This window comes from Actinia tenebrosa, unplaced genomic scaffold, assembly GCF_029948245.1.
Source record: "Actinia tenebrosa isolate PJP-AT-01 unplaced genomic scaffold, QUT_ActTen_1.0 utg165__unscaffolded, whole genome shotgun sequence".
Lineage (NCBI taxonomy): Eukaryota > Metazoa > Cnidaria > Anthozoa > Actiniaria > Actiniidae > Actinia > Actinia tenebrosa.
The window spans coordinates 273,432-280,774 of NW_028292594.1; the positions used below are offsets into that span (position 1 = coordinate 273,432).

At 36.8% G+C, this 7,343-nt stretch overlaps 1 non-coding gene across 1 annotated transcript; it reads left to right on the top strand.

Moving 5' to 3' along the window:
* Positions 1–6,552: 6,552 nt before the first annotated feature.
* Positions 6,553–6,625, top strand: Trnav-aac (transfer RNA valine (anticodon AAC)). The gene has a single exon. It is a non-coding gene; the product is annotated as a tRNA-Val (tRNA).
* Positions 6,626–7,343: the final 718 nt, after the last annotated feature.

The following is a 7,343-nucleotide window of genomic DNA, read 5'->3' on the forward strand; positions in this document are numbered from 1 at the left end:
AGCATAGAAAGTTTGAGTAAATGACGTCATTTACTCGACCCTATTGTTATTTTCTCTTTTAACCCAAAATTTCTTAATTGCAACAGGCTCCTAGGCGAAACTTTTCACTAATCTGTTTTACAAAACCATAAATGATAATTGGACGGGAATTCTGTACTACTATCGCTGGAATTAATTCTTTCATCCCTAGGTGTTTCAGCAAGAGCACAATTAAGGACACGTGCTACTAGCGCAGCTTTATTTCCTGTTAATATGTTTAGATTGTTCTGCTTGAGGTAGATCTTTAGTAGTTTTGCTGTCAGAGCTTTGACTTCGTATTCATCTTTCCAGTTAATGTTTGGAAGGATGTTTCGTTCAGCTTTTCTTTATTGAGCTTTCAATTCAAGAAACTCAAGATGTTGAACAAAGCATTTGAGAGTGGTTTCATCAACCATCAATTTCTGGCACACCTTCTGCATTTCATTCACTTTGGATGAGGTTAACCTACCAGAAGCAAATATCTGCTTGAATTTGCACACATGGAAGCTGTCGGTCGACTTCTTATATACATTTCGAATAAAACTTAAGGCCCCCCCTCCGTCAAATTAGTGATTTTACTTTGAGCCTCCTCCCCCCCCCCCCCCCCCCCCCCCACTATTTTAGCAATTTCATGTGATGCCCCGCCCCCTCTGGTTTTTCAGTGAAATACCCGCTTGTATACGTCATTTCAAGCCATGCAATCAGCGCGCGCATTTAAGAAAGCGCTATAAGTTATATAAATGAATAATGAAATCAGTGTGAAAAAATCTACATTTCGCAAAAATTGAAAACGATGATAAGCTGTGACATCATAAGGTAATTCGTGACGTCATGAACAGTTTTCATAGGCTGAGTCAGCACAGCTTCGAGCTAGTGCGCGAGTTGTGTTTACTCTATGCTAATAGCCTAGCAACAGCCTAGCTGACTGAATTGATGAGAGATATATTATATGGTATCAGGGTTCCCTTTGAAACCAAACATCATCTGTCTGTGAAATGATTGATCAATTCTTGATTTTTTTTTTCTTTCTTTCTTTCTTTTTTTTTTTTTTTTTTTTTTTTCTCCAGCTAGGCCATAATTTATGCATCCCACATGGGAAGGATTTTTTAAAGGTTCATAGCCTTCAGCGACACAGGTGGAACTTTGGGTCAGCTGGTCATAGCAAGTGGTTAATCAACTACGGTCTAGGGGCCGACTAACCTCTCCCTTAGGCTTCGGCCGAGCTTCCTGATCAGTCTGTATATCCTCGGATAGCGGTGTCGGGGCCGAAATCTCCGGCATAGCCGTAAATGCTTCGCGCTGCCATACTGCGCTTAAGCACTGGTTCTGGAGGTATGGTCCTATTAAATTCAGAAATAAACTAATTACCAAAAACAGTCGCTTTCCTGAAATAGTGATAACTAAATTTTTGGCGGCACTCTTGAATCAATTGTGTGATGCTGATCGGTATATGTATATCGGGATATGCTTGGTATTTCGCATATTGTTCTAACTACCAACAACTAATTCAATTGCTTTTTAGATGTGCTTCTCATAGGAATCCCAAGACACTCATTTTTACCCAGTCTGGAGGGAAAGGTAAGAGCGCTCGCAGTCAAAGCTTCTCATTCAAAAACGTAAAGTTGTGAGAAAAAAACACCCTGACTGCTGTGCCGTCGTAATGTTAAGATCCACGTCAATCTGACCCTTCCACGTTTTTTTCTCAACTTTTGATACGAACAATAAGCTAGCAAAAGGGTGAAAAATGCGGAAAATGGTAATGATCTAGATCAAATATTAAGCACATTTTGTTACTAAATACATGCTAAATTTAACACAGCAATCAAAACATGCTCGACATTCGAGTAAATATTCCTTTCGAAAAACGGTTGCCATGAAAAGTTCAAATTGTATGTCATATTCCAAAGGAAGTCTTCTCTGATAAATTTTAGTAAAATTCAAGAAATCTGGTAACTATTCGTTGATTCGCGATCGGGTCCAGAAGTTATTTAGCGTCGAATTACCCCACCCAGACTTCTAAGTTAATATGCACATGCTATCTGACTAACAGGGCTGTTGTAAAGTTGTGACGTATTTCCGGGCTAAAATAAGGCGAAAAGGTTCTAGAACCTCCACATGAGACAATTCGAATTTTGGAGAAAAAATCCTGTTGCGAAGAAAACAGTAAGAAATATCTTTATAGAACTCACTTTTCGGTTCGGACACTGGTAGTCCGTTACCCCATGACGTCACACTTAAAAACTTTATAGAGAATCATTACGAACAACACATCATTCAATAAATTTCATTTTATCACTTAATAATGGAAGTTTAGTCCGAAAGCTCGTTTTCTTATCGTATATGTATTACAAGAGCAACTTTATCGAATTATGAAAATAAAAATATAAGATCACAACCACAAAATAATAAATGCGCTTTATTCAAAACCCGAGGTCACTCTTTTGATTTGATTGAATTGTTAATGTATATATAAAAAACACCCGAACAAGCATTCTTCTTCTGATGCATGGATGACAATAGAAGACCAGGTGCAGGTCTAAGATTTTTGCTAATTGTTCTTCGAACAGCCGATAGGAGTGTTTATTCAATTAAAACTGAAACTTTTAGTTAAAAACAAGAAAAATATTTTGTATCAGGATATTTTCTAAATAGAGGGTTCGCAGTTGAAACTTAGAGGGTTCGATTGCTGTTTATGAGGAGGCCTGGGGCGAATCGACCTGAATTACCCTACAGACGACCCACCCCTGAAAGACGAAACATTCAAATAAGATAGATATGATGGAAACAAAAGCCAGAGGAACCATGTCGTGGATGAAACCTTGTCAGTCAGTCTATTTGCGTTGTTTCTTTTTAGCAAACAATTGTTTCTTTTGTTCGCACGTTATTAAGGATCCCAAGTTGTAACTGCGACGGGTTCGTCTTCTAGTAGAAGCATGGTAGGTGTTGCATTGCGTTGGAGCTGCTGTTGCTGTACATGTGGTGTTCTTCAGTGGACAACTTTCTGAAAATAAGCCGGAAAATATAGATAACGCTATTACTCCTGTTTTATTTAGTGCATTCACCTCCCAACCCTGGGACCTCAGTATATTTTGTGATTGTTAGGTCTCTCGACACTTGATTGGAGGTTTTTCTCTACCAGGTTCTTCGATGTTTAGCTTCCTGAATACCCATCATATATCCATCACGCTAAATCCCGATGAAAGGTTGTCACAAAGGTTGTCTCAAGATTCGATTAGCTGTGATTTAGCCGTGCCATGATTCTCTCTGTAAGTTATCATGGCGCCCTGGCTTTAGTCAGCCCAGCGGCGTAGTGTTTCAGGATTTAAACTACATGAACAAGCCATTCTCTGACCTAGACCAGCCCATAGGTTGTTTCAGGGTTAAATGAAATGGAAGGACGCTTTAGTACATTAATGGAAGATTGATTTGAATAGTTTCATGGTATTCCCATTCATAATACCTGTTTTTGTCGATACTACTTCATCTTGTTTCACCGCAACTGAACTGGTCTGCTCCATCTCAATTACAACATCTGTGCTTTGTTTTCCTGCTGATTTTGCTGCTCTGTTCTTGCGTCTTCTTCTTGGCTTCTTCTTTGCTTTTTTATCATTCACCTTTTCTACTATTGGTTGGTCAGCAAGACAGCAACCAATCAGGATTCCTTGGGTCGTGACGCGATCTTGTTTAGGTGCAGCATGTTTCTTGGCAGCAGTTGGTTGATGTTGTTCAGGAGCTTTCTCGCATGCCGTTTTCCCGGACGCTGCCACTCCCACTTGGTCACGTGATTGAGCAGCGTTTTCTTTGTCAGGATTTTTTTGAGATAGGAAAAGCAAAGAAGGTTGCTAGACACCCTTCAAGCACTGGAGACACCAACACTATAACTCAAATATGACAGAGGGTCCGAAGATTAAAGCCAGGACCATGCACAGCGATACGACATAGTGCATCATTACCGCACTCTACCCGTGCTTCATTTCATCGCATTTCAATAATCATTTGATTGCAGCTTCAGTATCTCCATGGTTTCAATTATTTCTCTTGGTAAAAAGTGAATAACATTATAGACAAGTTGCTTGTCTTACCTATAGCTGTGCAAATGAGTCTCGGTACAAATAAAACGAGGTACACTACAAGTCTCAAGATGATCATGACTGCAGGAACAACATTACTGAGAGATGGCAGAACCAACGACCAAAAGATAATGACATCTTCAATAAGGGAGACCGGAAAAGAAAAATATATGCATGTCTGTCTCTTCATAGTTTCAATTTCAATTTTATCTGCGTTTTAGCCATGCCCTGACTTTAATCAGCCCGGAGGTTGTTTCAGGGTTCGAACTGTGAGTTCGCCAGAGAGATCTGTCAGTAGGTTTTGTAAAGGTATTTTGTATTTTCAATGTGTATGTGTGATAGACTTATCGACACCTGACAGGATACGTCTGGGTACATATAAAATGATTTGAAGTACAAATCCCAGGATGATGAGAATCCAGGACGAATCCTCTTCTTTTCTTTGAAGGCTCCTCTGCCTGGTAGACCTTAGTCGATCAGGCAATGCCTGAAAAAAATAGTTTTCAGTTTATTTATAGAAATAGTATCTTGCGTTAGTTAAAAGGTTTTTTTTCTTACTATAGAATATATTTCTTTGACACTTTTAGAGGAAGCTTTGACTTTCGTTGCAAAACATTGACTTCCGTCTTTCGATGAACTATTGAGCACAATTGAATAACTTTAATGTATAATGTATGCCAAAATTAGAAAACTTCTATTGAGCTGTGACATCATAATGTAAATTACCATGCGTATAACCACAGGGAGCCCAACGTAGACAAAGGTTAAAGTTAAAAGTAAAATCTTAACTGAATATGAATATTTTTATGAACTGTTTTATATTGGAGGCCTAGACAGCTGTAACCTCCATAACGCAATCGACAAACAAAATGAACCAAAACTGTACTAATTTTTTCTCGCGCGCCTTTGTTTTTTATAGGTAATCGTATGGGGCTGAGTAAAGTAACGTTTAATTTCACGAGTGTTTTCAAAGTTTTGAAATAACCTAAAAGTGTACAAAACCATACAGTGTACAAAAACAGCAGTACTTTCTACAACAGCATTTTTGTATAATAAATTAGTCTTGAATTTACGTCATCTCATTTGCATATTGTTATTTCAAATGTTTGTATCTCTTAAAAAAAGAAGTCCACACACAAAAATACTGCAACCATACTACTACACTGTTAGTCACATATAAGTGATTTTGAAAAATTTTTTTTTCCTTGATATATATAGACTTTTTAAAAATCTTTGTAAAAAGTGCTTCAACCGAAAGAATGGCAAATGTAAAATACACGTCAAACCCCATAAAAACATGCATAAGACTGGATTCCTACCAAATAAGTTCTAAATCCAAATCAGAATCCAAAGGAAGAAGCCGATTAAAGTGGCGTTGTGACTGATTAAGTCCAGACCAAGATGATTGTGACTGAATTATTTCCAGCGATGGCTTTCAAAGTCACATTTGGAGCTGGTGAAGTTGTACACATTTGGGACTACTTGAGTGGTCTTTCTGAGGCCCAATTACGGAAAAAATATATCCAAACACCTGTACTCTTTCTAGTGTTCTTACTTTCGTTAGAACTTTTTAGTTTTCTTGTTGTTTCGTCGTCTGCCAATTCAAAACGTGAAACCATTTTGGCTTGCAAAAATTTTCCTCAACTACACGTTGTAAATATTTGGATTTGAAAACTTTCTTTTGTAATTCTAAAAGTTAAGTAGACTAATTGAATCTTGGGTTGTGAATCTTTTAACGCTAAATTTCAATAGCCTTGTTCGACTCAAGTGAAACTAAAAAAATCCAGTGCATAAATCCTAGGCTTACTTAATGAGGCAATTGCTTTCTTACTAAATGTGAAATCACAAGTGAATTGTGCACAATTGAATCAAAGTAATAAGGCAGACAGTAGAGCTGTAGAGCCAGTTGCAATTAATAGCAGTGTGCAAATAAGTCAGGCTTAAGTTCTCTTTCTAGGACTGGAGAAGAGACACAGGGTGACCGTTGTTTGATAGGCGGTTTACCACAGGAAGCCCGCGAAAACGACACTGATTGTTTAATATGCCTACGTTTTAAAATAGTAATTTCAAAACAATATAAATTTTCAGATTTTTTTGTTTTATCCAAAACAATAGCTTTAAAAAGTCAGCAGTGGATCTAAAATCAAGAAAATAACAAAAGACACGGCGGCCATGTTGGAGGATATAACAAAAGAATTCATTGACAATTCTTTTGTTAAGTTACTCCAACATGGCCGTCGTAAAAACCATCAATTAATGACATGAAATAATTTCTGCTAAAAGATTCAGCTTAGGTATTCATACTCTTATGACACTTTCATCCTTCATCTTTTCAATTCACACTTCCTTCACTTTCTTCTTTTTACTATATTTATTCGTAGTCGTCTTAGCTTCGAATATAAAACAAAACAATCAGTGATGATTATTTTTATCAAATTAACTTTTTAACTTTTAAACATCATCTGTTTCCGTAGTGTAGTGGTTATCACGTGTGCCTAACACACACAAGGTCCTGGGTTCGAGCCCCAGCGGAAACAGCAGAATTTTACATTTTGTTTGAGAATCAAATAACCAACACAGACATTGGTATTCAATGATACCTTAAACATATCCTAACATAAGAGAAAAGTGTCCCGGTTATAACCTTCATTTTAGAAGACTGGGTTATTTTTGTAGGTTTGATTTTAGAGTATGTAAAATAAATAAAGTAATGGTGAAAAAGATATACAAGAAAGCTGTAATGTTATCAATGATTATCAAAAATATAATCCAGATCAGTAAAAACTATGTAAAAACCTTGATATATTTAGTTTGTATGTGCATGTTTAGTTATTAAAGACATTAAAAATGCAATATCCTGCTTGATGATGTCCAATAAATCCAATGCATAAATCCAATGGTTACTCAACTAGGCAATTGTCTTCTTACTAAATGAAAAGCACAAGCGAATTGTGCACAGTTTCAAAGAAATAAGCAAACGGCTGTAGATCCAGATGCAATTAATATCAGCGTGCAAATAAGTCAGGCTTTAGTTCTCTTTCTGAGACAACGCCTCAAAATATTTATTTCAAAACAATATAAATTTTCAACTATTCTTATTTGAGCACTGAAATCATTGAAATTATTGAAATATTATTAATGCATGGCTTTTCTTTAAATCCTTACTTGTTATTGTAAATGCTACTTCAGTGTAGAAGACATGCTCATTGTTATGGTTTTTTAAAGGTTTTTTTTTTTTTAATCCCAAACAATAGC